The sequence below is a fragment of the Mustelus asterias genome, chromosome 16, assembly GCF_964213995.1.
Source record: "Mustelus asterias chromosome 16, sMusAst1.hap1.1, whole genome shotgun sequence".
NCBI lineage: Eukaryota > Metazoa > Chordata > Chondrichthyes > Carcharhiniformes > Triakidae > Mustelus > Mustelus asterias.
Window position 1 is genome coordinate 64,870,743 of NC_135816.1, and position 12,371 is coordinate 64,883,113.

The 12,371-nt window shown below is 43.6% G+C and overlaps 1 non-coding gene across 1 annotated transcript; it reads left to right on the forward strand.

The window, feature by feature from the left end:
- The first annotated feature begins 11,969 nt into the window (after nucleotides 1-11,969).
- trnaa-agc (transfer RNA alanine (anticodon AGC)) lies at nucleotides 11,970-12,042 on the forward strand. The gene has a single exon. It is a non-coding gene; the product is annotated as a tRNA-Ala (tRNA).
- The last annotated feature ends 329 nt before the right edge of the window (nucleotides 12,043-12,371 follow it).

Sequence of the window (12,371 nt, forward strand, 5' to 3'; positions counted from 1 at the left end):
TTTTCATTTTCGCTGTGTTGAAAATCTATCCGACTGTCTCCTTGAGTGTTTCAGTGCTAAACTTAAATCTCATTGTATGTAGCAGGAGGAGGACTGATCAAAGGAAAATTACTTAACCACTTGTGGGCGGCATGGTGGCACAGTGCTTCGCACTGTTGCCTCACAGTGCCAGGGACCCGGGCTCAATTTGGACCACTGTCTGTGTGGAGTTTGCACGTTCTCCCCATGCCTGCGTGGGTTTCCTCTGGGCACTCTGGTTTCCTCCCACAGTCCAAAGATGTGCAGGTTAGGTTGATTGACCATGCTCAATTGACCCTAGTATCGAGGGATTAGTAAGGTAAATATGTGGAGTTACGGGAATAGGGTCTGGATAGGATCGTGGTCGGTGTAGACTCGATGGGCTGAATGGCCTCCTTCTGCACTGATCCAGATTTGTTTTCAACATGGAAATGTTACCGCTCCAGTCATTTTTATTGACAAGCAGAGTTAGGAAATTTTCCAACATTTTCCAAATCATTGGAAGAGTTCAATGCTGCAAGCAAAACATCAGAGATAACTTGTTGCAGAATCATGGAAATGCTAATGTTAGTTCTGTGATGGAAACTCAAGTGTCAAACCAATGGTTGAATTGTCAAATGGGAAAATGGGAATAGCACAGGATGATTCTTCCTTTGCTGGGAGGAAGTAGTGGATAGTGTAGAGAATAGATATAATCTACTAAGCCATATCAATGGGTTGGTGGAATGGGTAGTAGATTTTAACATAGAGAAGTGTGAGGTAATGCATTTAGGGAGATCAAACAGCTATAAGGAACACACAATAAATGGGAATATACTAAGAAGGGTAGATGAATTGAGAGATCTTGGCATACAAGTACACAGGTCCCTAATGACAGCAGATCAAGTAGACAAGGTTGTAAAGAAGGCATATGGAATGCTCTCCTCCATTGGCAGAGGTATAGAATATAAAAATAAGGATATAATGTTGGAATTGTATAAAACACTGCTGAGGCCACAACTGGAGTATTGTGTGCATTTCTGGTCACCGCATTACAGGAAGGACATAATTGCTCTGGAGAGAGTGCAGTGGAGGTTTACAAGAGTGTTGTCAGGACTAGAAAAGTGTGGCTATGAGGAGAGATTGGATAGGTTGGGGTTATTTTCTTTGGAACAAAGAAGGCTGAGGGATGACTTGATAGAAGTGAACAAAATTGTGAGGGGTAGAGATAGAGTGGACAGGGTTAAATTGTTTCTCTTGGTGAAGAATTCTAGAACCATGGACATTGATTCAAAATAAGTGGCAGTAGGTGTGTAAAGGAGACATGAGGAAGAACCTTTATATGGTGGGTGTCCGGAATTTTCTGCTGGAGTTGGTGGTGGAGGCAGAGAGACACTAAATGATTTTAAAAAGTACCTGGATCTGCACCTTAAGTGTTGTATGCTACCGGACTATGGGCCCGGTGCAGGAAAGGTGGGACTAGAAAGGGCACCTGGTGTCCTTAGGCTGGCATGAACAAGATGAGCTGAAAGGCCTCCTTCTGTGCTGTAACGTTTCTATGGTTTCTATGGAAGTACTTGTCCTCAATCTGTGCTTCACCATCTGGCACTGTTAAAATAAGGAATTCACAAGTGTGGGTGCAGACCTGCAGATACAGCGTGATGTTGCTATGACGATTACTCCAATGTGTTGTATGCGCAGGGTCCTCTTGCATTTGGGAAGGCTACAAGTCTTATTGGTAGAGAAACTGTCACTCAAAATATCTTGTATGTAAATCTACCTTTCACTCTCTCACACAGGTGCTATTATTGTGGTTACTCTTTCAGCACAAAGCATGATGTTGATTTGATTGAAAGTTTAATGCTGGGTTTTCAACAAAGGTTGATGAATAAAGGAGTAAAGTAAACTATGATTATCTCTCATCCTTTTTTCACCATTCAATAGGTTGTTAATGACTAAACAAGTTTTATTAATTGATGAAAAAAACTTTTTTTTTAGCATGCTTCCACCAAGTATTTTATGGTGTTGCTTTGGTGGTAATTTATAGTGTGTTATAATCTCTGTGAAATTGATAACGTTTAAAAAGAAATTGGAATTTCCAGCTGAACAGCTGAAAGGATGACACATCAAGATTTCACATAATAAATGTTTCCTTTTCACTTATCACACATCACACTCTCCACAGAACTACAGTTCTTATAGAAAACAGTTCTAGTTGTTTCCGGCTTCCAATCTGTTACCTTTTACTTTCCCAGTCAGTTAACTTCTAATCCCAGAATTGACTTTCACTGTTAGAGTTACAGTGTAGATTCCTTGCCCTAGCTGCAAGCTAGGCGAATCTTCCAGTCTCCTTTAAATCCTCACAAACCTGGACTTCAGTCTGAGCATGAGTACCCACCCACACTGGTGAACACTAGAGACAGCATTTCTTCTGCTTCAGGTGCAGAACTGCCTGCTTCTATCTCCTTCTCTCTACCTCTTGGTTGGCTGCTAGATCACACAAGACAAATCCACAAATTTCTGAGATGTTAATGGATTTATAGGCAAACATGTAACTCAGATTCAAAAATGGCTTCCCTTACCCTCTCCCCCTGGCAATGGGAAACACATTTGGTGGGATTTTCCTCCCACACTTGCCCTATAACCAGAAAATCCCGCCTGAGGTCAATGGACCTTTGCATGGTCCCCCCCCCCCACTTTCCCCCCATCCCACCTCCTCCTCCCCCCACTACGATTCCCGTGATAAGTGGAACAGGAAAATTCTGGTAATTAGCTTTGAATCTTATTAGAAATGCATATTAGCTATCATTGATATCCATTCCCTTTCATCTAAGAAATACATAGATTACAGCACTACAATCCAATATCTATAATGACTTCTTGAGACTTTGGGAAACTCAGGTTCTTCTCATTGGAAACTCAGGAACTGTTGTTATTGTCTCCAAACATACATATCTTGCACCTTCTTCTCAGTAAAACAATCTAAGTCTTCTTTTGATTGCTAACCATTAAACAACCCTACTGTTAAGCAGATTCCAGAACTGGCTACATCACCCTTCATTTACCCTAAACTTAAAGATACAAATCACATAATTCTTTAAGTGGCAGGAATATTATGCTATAGAAGCAGGAGTAGGCCATTCATTCCCTCAGTCCATATCTAACATTCAGTCAGATCATTATTGATCAGTACCTCAATCCATTTACTTACCTTTGCTCCATATCCCTTGAACCAGTGACCAAAACAAAAATCTAACCACCTAAGTCTTGAGAATTCCAATTGTCCTATAATCCATGGCCTTTTGGAGGGAGAGGATCTTGGATTTCTACCATCCTTTGTGTAACGAAGTGCTTCCTAGTTTAGCTCCTGAATGTCCGAACCATAATTTTAGGATCATGTCCCATTTTCTTTGATTTCCCCACCAGAGCAAATAGTTCATCTGTATTGACTCTGTCAATAGGCTCCAATATTTTAAAAGCCTTAATCAGTTCACCTCTCAATCATCCATACCAAAATGAATAGAACCCAAGTTTATGCAATCCAAGATTTGTTACTATGTAACATACTCTGTTATTCTGCTGCTAAGTGCAATTATTTTTAAACTAGCCTGTCCCTTTAAGTCCACAAAGATGAATTGCACTTGCAGACCAGATTGCAGAGTGAAAGAAGAATGACTGAAAAGTGCCACAGGAATAAAGTATTGTAATTATTTTGGTACCAGATGGTAACATGATAATACTTGCATGCAGAAAGAGGCCTTAGGTCTGTCTAGCTCACTTATCCACGGTATTTCCTGGGTGCATGTCTAAAACCCTGAAACCCATTTGTGGATGAGAACCTGTCTAGTTCCTAAATGAAAGAGAAGATGGTGGCATAGTGGTAAAGTCACAGGACTAGCAATCCAGATGCCAATGGTAATACTCCGGAGGAGTGGGTTTTCCACCAGGCAGCTGGAAGAATTTAAATTTAATTAATAAAAACCTGGAATTGAGAGCTAATCTCAATAATGATGACCATGGAATGATCATTGTTGCAAAAATCCATCTGGTTCCCTTTAGGGGAGGAAATCATAGAATCCCTACAGTGCAGAAGGAGGCCATTTAGCCCATTGAGTCCGTACCGACCACAATCCAACCCAGGCCCCATTCCTGTAACCCCACACATTTACCTTGCCAATCCCTGACACAATCAACCTGACCTGCACATCTTTGGACTGTGGGAGGAAACCGGAACACCCGGAGGAAATCCATGCAGACTCCACACAGACAGTCACCTGAGGCCAGAATTAAACCTGGGTCCCTGGCACTGTGAGGTAGCAATGTTAACCACTGTGCCACCAACCAAAGTTTTGGAGTTGTAGTCAAGTGGCTTTATTACCAGTGTTAATAGGAATAGCAGAGGATGGTTTCGATCCATCGACCTCTGGGTTATGGGCCCAGCCGCTTCTGTTGTGCCACTCTGATACACCTTCAATCCTTGCTGGGTCTGGTCTACATGTGACTCCAGATCCACAGCAATGTACTTGACTCTTAACTGTCCTCTGAAATGGCCCAGCAAACCACTCAGTTCAAAGCCAATTAGGGATGGCAAATACTAGCCAATACTAGCTTTGCCAGTGACACCCATATCCTATGAAAGAATGAATTAAATCCATTAAAGTTGCTTGATCCACCACATGTGTCAGTAATCTGTTCCATATCCTTTTAGTAAAAACCATTCCTCCCTGTGTTTCCATATATTTTTTGCTGTATGTTTAATATGTATTTACGACCCTTAATGCCTAAATTCTGTTCATGGCAGACAAGTTTACCTAGATCTAATTTTGCATAATTGTAAATTCCTGACATATCCTCTCTCAAGAGAGAAAAGACCCAGGATAGTTAATCTTTCCTCTTGAATCATTCCCTTAAATTTTGGGGTTAACTGTGTCTATTTTCTCTGTACTCCCTTTCCACTAAAAGGGGCCCGAGAGCTGTATGCATTAGCTCAGATATGGTGATCACTTCAAGGTCAAATATAGTTTTAAAATCACTTCTGGATTTATACATCAAAACTTTTTGTATGCATTCCAACATTGTTTTTGTCTTTTTAACAGCTTGACATTCACTGGAATGCCTGCATAAAAATGTTTCCCTATAAATGCTCTTGAGTTTCATTGGATTACCTTATCGCTGGTTCATGGGTTGTTGTTGCTTCACGAGTACAAATGCCTGCCCTGTTTTCGTTCATGTTCTTATGAAAGACCTGCACAGACACATTGCCATCTACTGTTCTGATCCTGGGTGGGATCTTTCAGTTGCGCTCGCCCCAAGACCGGAAATGTCAACAGACCTTTGCATGGTGTGTGTCCTGCCCACTGCGATTCCTTTGGCGGGCAGGATGGGAAAATTCCGCCCTGTATGTCACAGTGTTGCATGAATTTTTTTCTATGGGTCTTCTCGGCATTACAACTGATAAAGAGAAACAGAAAATGTTGGAAATGCCCCTCAGAACTCTGGAAAAATCTATACACAAAATACCTACTCTTACTCTCCAGGGGCAAGCTGGAATGCCAAAGAACTTTACTCTCAGGTTGGCGGCAGCAGCAACATAAGGGAGACTCATTGTGAAATCTTATATATTTGTACATGAGATGGGAGCGTCACTGGTGAGGCCATCATTATTGCTCATCCCTTAAAAAGGTGCTGGGGAGCCACCTTTTTGAATGGCTGCAGTCCATGTGGCGTGGGTTTGTTTCTATAATCTAAAGGACTATCTCGTAAAACATCCAAAAGTTCATATTTTATGTTTCCATGAGTGAATTTTTAAAAATGAATAGATACAATCTGAAGAGATTACTAATCTAAAAGAAAATACTCAGTAAGTCAGTCAATGTTTGTGGGGAGAGCAACACAGTTAGTGGTAATGACTAGTGATAGTTAGTGGCAGTTAGTGGTAGAGGTAGCTAGGGGTAATGCTAGCGGCACGGTGATACTGATGCCCCACAGTGCCAGGGACCTGGGTTCAATTCCAATCTTGGGTGAATGTCTGTTTGGAGTTTGCACGTTTTCCCTGTGTTTGCGTGGGTTTCCTCTGGGTGCTCCAGTTTCCTCCCACAGTCCAAAGATGTGCAGGTTAGGTGGATCAGCTATGGTAAATTGCCCCTTAGTGTCCAAAGATGTGTAGATTAGGTGAATTAGCTATGGTAAATTCCCCCTTAGTGTCCAAAGATGTGTAGGTTAGGTAGATTTGCTATGGTAAATGTGTCGTGTTATGGGGGTAGGGTGTGAGTAGTGGGGGGAGGGGGAGGGGGAGGGGGGGGTTGGGCTTGGATGGGATGCTCTTTCAAAGAGTCGTTGCAGATCTGATGGATCGGATGGCTTCTTTCTGCATTTATAGGGATTCTATGGTTCTATGAAAAGCAAATTACTGTCGATGTTGGAAATCTGAAACAAAGGCAGAAAATGCTGGAAAAACTCAGCAGGCCTGGCAGCATCTGTGGAGCAAAAAACAGAGTTAATGTTTTGAGTCTGTATGACCCTTCTTTGGAGCACAGTTATTGTGGCCTGGATTTTGCACAAATGACAGTACTTGCTACTGACCTCAAGGAAAGTTGTGGAAAATTTTGTGAATTCCCCCTTTTTCAGATGTCAGTTTTTATCTGGCTTCAAGCTAAAGGGATCGCCATCACCCAGCAACAGTGATGTCATCAAGCATTGAAGAATTCTTTGAGCCTCCAAAAGCAGGTTGTAAAAGGCACTGATAACCATTCACTCTTAATTACATTTTACAGAAAGGGAAATAAATGACTGGGACATACATGTGGGATTAAGATTGAAGCTGTAATGTCATTTTACAAAATTGCTCTAAAACTGTGGTTATGTTTATCTTCATGGAGAATTTAACATTTCACAGATATAAAGATTGTTTTCCAGATCCAGAGAGATTTTTCAGCAGTAATTACGAACTTAATTCACTGTTAAAAAACCCAGTTACACTTCATTCAATAGGAGTTTTTAAAGGTATTTACAGCAACCAATTCTGTAACAGGGAAATCTCTCATCAACTCAGTAATTTCTATTTGATTTCTGATGGGGGAGGGGTTTCAACAGCGCACCTCATGGAGCAACATGGAATCATTGACAGCAACCTCTGGATTTCCATGTTTAACCTCGCACGTATGGATTCCAGATGTTGCTGACAATTTCAGAGGAGCAATCATAGTGAACCCTGACACTTCCACTAGCATTACCATCGCAAAATCTGGGTTAAAAACAGAAAAAGCTCAGCAGGTCTAGCAGCATGAGTGGTGGGGGAAAACAAGAGTTAAGAGGCAAGACTTTATGGCCTCGTTCGTCCTGAAACCATAAAATCCTGCCTGAGGTCAATGGACGCTCCCATTGTTCACTCCTCGACTGCTCTGATTCCCATAGCGGGTGGAACAGTAAAATTCCAGCCAACATTTTGAGTCTCTGTGACTTCTTCAGGGTCATTCCAGAGCTCTTCTTCAGAACACTGAAGCACAACTGTCAAAGACACAAAACGAGGTGATAAAGAGCAGCGCCCCGAAAGCTCAGGATTCCAAATAAACCTGTTGGGCTTTAGCCTGGTGTTATGAGACTTCTTACCATGCCCACCCCAGTCCAACACCAGCATCAACACTTCAAAGGCTCAAAACATTCACTCGAATTTCTCTCTCCACAGATGCTGCCAGACCCACTGAGTTTTTCCAGCATTTTCTGTTTTTGTTTTTTGTTTTTATTTTAATGCAAAGCCTCGAGCATCTGTTTCAGGTTGATAATTTGGCGACTTGAGGATTTTCACAATAACTTCATTGCAGTGTTAATGTAAGCTTACTTGTGGCACTAATAAATAAACTTAAAACTTTAATTGACCATTTACAATATAGGTTGGCCAAATCTGCTCCACAATGCCACTTAGTGATGAAAGTGTATAACTGCAGACAGACCTTTCTGACTGGAAAATGAAACAAAGAATGAACTGAGTGCTCTAACTGGGTAGAATGTAATAGGAGCATTTGCTTTGTGGCGACCCTTTGCTAATGCTGGGATTTGCACTAATACTGCCTACCTAACCTGGTCAAATTGGAATTTATATGATTGGAAAAAGACCATTTGTCATATAAAAATCGTTCATACAATGGCCCGCAGAAGTACAGATCGTAAGAAATCCCACAACACCCGGTTAAAGTCCAACAGGTTTATTTGGTAGCAAAAGCCACTTGTTTTCGGAGCGCTGCCCCTTCGTCAGGTAAGTGGGAGTTCTGTTCACAAACAGGGCATATAAAGACACAAACTCAATTTACAAAATAATGATTGGAATGCGAGTCTTTACAGGTAATCAAGTCTTAAAGGTACAGACAATGTGAGTGGAGAGAGCGTTAAGCACAGGTTAAAGAGATGTGTATTGTCTCCATACAGGACAGTTAGTGAGATTTTGCAAGCCCAGGCAAGTCGTGGGGGTTACAGATAGTGTGACATGAACCCAAGATCCCGGTTGAGGCAATCCTCATGTGTGCGGAACTTGGCTATCAGTCTCTGCTCAGCGACTCTGCGCTGTCGTGTGTCGTGAAGGCTGCCTTGAAGAATGCTTACCCGAAGATCAGAGGCCGAATGCATGTGACCGCTGAAGTGTTCCCCAACAGGAAGAGAACACTCTTGCCTGGTGATTGTCGAGTGTTGTTCATTCATCCGTTGTCGTAGCGTCTGCATGGTCTCCCCAATGTACCATGCCTCGGGACATCCTTTCCTGCAGCGTATCAGGTAGTCATGATGTGGAGATGCCGGCGTTGGACTGGGGTAAACACAGTAAGAAGTTTAACAACACCAAGTTAAAGTCCAACAGGTTTATTTGGTAGCAAAAGCGACACAAGCTTTCGGAGCTCCAAGCCCCTTCTTCAGGTGAGTGGGAATTCTGTTCACAAACAGAGCATATAAATTTATATGCTCTGTTTGTGAACAGAATTCCCACTCACCTGAAGAAGGGGCTTGGAGCTCCGAAAGCTTGTGTGGCTTTTGCTACCAAATAAACCTGTTGGACTTTAACCTGGTGTTGTTAAACTTCTTACTGCGTATCAGGTAGACAACGTTGGCCGAGTTGCAAGAGTATGTACCGTGTACCTGGTGGATGGTGTTCTCACGTGAGATGATGGCATCCGTGTCGATGATCCGGTACGTCTTGCAGAGGTTGCTGTGGCAGGGTTGTGTGGTGTCGTGGTCACTGTTCTCCTGAAGGCTGGGTAGTTTGCTGCGGACAATGGTCTGTTTGAGGTTGTGCGGTTGTTTGAAGGCAAGAAGTGGGGGTGTGGGGATGGCCTTGGCGAGATGTTAATCTTCATCAATGACATATTGAAGGCTCCGGAGAAGATGTCGTAGCTTCTCCGCTCCGGGGATGTACTGGACGACGAAGGGTACTCTGTCCACCGTGTCCCGTGTTTGTCTTCTGAGGAGGTCGGTGCGGTTTTTCGCTGTGGCGCGTCGGAACTATCGATCGATGAGTTGAGCGCCATATCCTGTTCTTATGAGGGCATCTTTCAGCGTCTGGAGGTGTCTGTTGCAATCCTCCTCATCTGAGCAGATCCTGTGTATACGGAGGGCTTGTCCATAGGGGATGGCTTCTTTAACGTGTTCAGGGTTGAAGCTGGAGAAGTGGAGCATCGTGAGGTTATCCGTGGGCTTGCGGTACAGTGAAGTGCTGAGGTGACCATCCTTAATGGAGATGCGTGTGTCCAAGAATGCAACCGATTCCGGAGAGTAGTCCAAGGTGAGTCTGATGGTGAGATGGAACTTGTTGCTGTCATCATATAGTTGTTTCAATGATTGTTCACCATGAGTCCAAAGGAAGAAAATGTCTTCCCCGGAGCGGAGAAGCTACGACATCTCCTCCGGAGCCTTCAACATGTCATTGATGAAGATGAACATCTCGCCAAGGCCATCCCCACACCCCCACTTCTTGCCTTCAAACAACCGCACAACCTCAAACAGACCATTGTCCGCAGCAAACTACCCAGCCTTCAGGAGAACAGTGACCACGACACCACACAACCCTGCCACAGCAACCTCTGCAAGACATGCCGGATCATCGACACGGATGCCATCATCTCACATGAGAACACCATCCACCAGGTACACAGTACATACTCTTGCAACTCGGCCAATGTTGTCTCCCTGATGCGCTGCAGGAAAGGATGTCCCGAGGCATGGTACATTGGGGAGACCATGCAGAGGTTGCGACAACGGATGAATGAACACCGCTCGACAATCACCAAGCAAGAGAGTTCTCTTCCTGTTGGGGAACACTTCAGCGGTCACGTGCATTCGGCCTCTGATCTTCGGGTAAGCGTTCTCCAAGATGGCCTTCACGACACACGACAGCGCAGAGTCGCTGAGCAGAGACTGATAGCCAAGTTCCGCAAACATGAGGACGGCCTCAACCAGGATCTTGGGTTCATGTCACACTATCTGTAACCCCCATAACGACTTGCCTGGCTTGCAAAATCTCACTAACTGTCCTGCATGGAGACAATACACATCTCTTTAACCTGTGCTTAACGCTCTCTCCACTCACATTGTCTGTACCTTTAAGACTTGATTACCTGTAAAGACTCGCATTCCAATCATTATTTTGTAAATTGAGTTTGTGTCTTTATATGCTCTGTTAGTGAATAGAACTTCTACTCACCTAACGAAGGGGCAGCGCTCCGAAAGCTAGTGGCTTTTGCTACCAAATAAACCTGTTGGACTTTAACCGGGTGTTGTGAGACTTCTTACTGTGTTTACCCCAGTCCAACGCCGGCATCTCCACATCATGAAGTACAGATCAGCAGGCAGGTGGAGAGAAAGCTGTGAAGTTGAGCAGAAAGAGGTCAGTGCTATAAGCTCAGCTGGCATCAGAGTGGAAGAACCTGCCTGCTGTAGAGCAAAACTCAGCAGCAGGCCAGATACTAGAACCAACTGGGAATAGAGTCTCTATACAGAATGCTGGAAGTTACTATAAGGTCGAGAAGCAGTAGAGAAATAGAGTGGAGAAATTGTTTAAGAGCAGTTTCAATTGGGTTTGGCACCCATGTGGAATCATGCAGGGAGAGTATATGGCATTAACTCAGCAGGGTGTGGAACAAATATAGGAGCACTGAAAACACAAAACATAAAATATTGTTTTATACATTATGGCTAAGCGTGTTATTCATCCATGGGTTTGCGAGCAACCAAAATGCTACTGAAAAGAACAGCAGGGTGAACAATGAGAAACTATTCCAGACTGTGGAGTGAGTGGTTTTGTTTCCTGGGAAATTTTGAGCCTACACATTCCTACCAAGGAGCAGGTGAAGGACATTCCTGCTTCTGAGGGGCCGAATGGCCTCCTCTTATGCTGTGTCAATTCTGTGATTATTTGACAGTGCACACTCCGACCTCCCAATTTGGATTTAGGAGGTAAATGCATTTTTTTTAAAAAGGCTGACTTAGGGAGTGAGAAACAGCAAAACGAGTCTTTTAAAAAAAAATTCAATTTAGAAACTGTTAGCCTTAGTCTGCGATGGGTATGAGTTGGTGGGTCTGGATTTCATCTCCCTGGGGTTCACATTCTGCAGCAAAGTCATTTGTATTTCGTGGACTTCATAAATGTCTACAACCCACGCCTAAATGTACAGGGGACCAGTGCACTGGTCAGACATGCTGTATGTTCAATGCCAGGTCTATGCTGACGGCTCCTCCGGTCCTGAGCTTCACCGCCCGCTCATAACCAGGGGGCTGTGCTTGCACTGACTGACAGGCAGGGTGGACCAATCAGGATGGTGCTGCTGCCTTCTCCCAACTCTGATTGGTTCACAATCAGCTCTCCCCACCCTCTGGAAGAATCACGACTGCTATTGGCTCAGTTCGATGTCAATCATCAGGAACACGCCTCGGCCCAGGCTGAGGAAACCAATCGCATTACAAAAAGAGCAGCGGAAAAAAAGGATACATGTGGCGGGGAATTAGCTCAAATGGTAGAGCGCTCGCTTAGCATGCGAGAGGTAGCGGGATCGATGCCCGCATTCTCCAAGGATCCTTTTTGTTGTCAGTAAATGTAAAATTAATATAACTGCCTGTCATTGAGTGTCTCCATTTTTTAAATTATATCATTTATTTATACTTTTCATTCCATTTAACATTTCTAAATCACAGAAGATTCACAAGAGTGGTTCCAGCGATGAGAAACTTCAGTTGTGAGTCAGTCCAAAGGTGTGCGGGTTTAAGCGCATGGGTCAGGCTAAATTGTCCTAAAATGTGTAGGTTAGATGGATTAGCCATTGTAAATGTGTGGGAGTTACAGGGCTAGGTAGGATGTGGTAAAGGGCCCGGGTAAGATACTCCCATCAGGTGCAGACTCG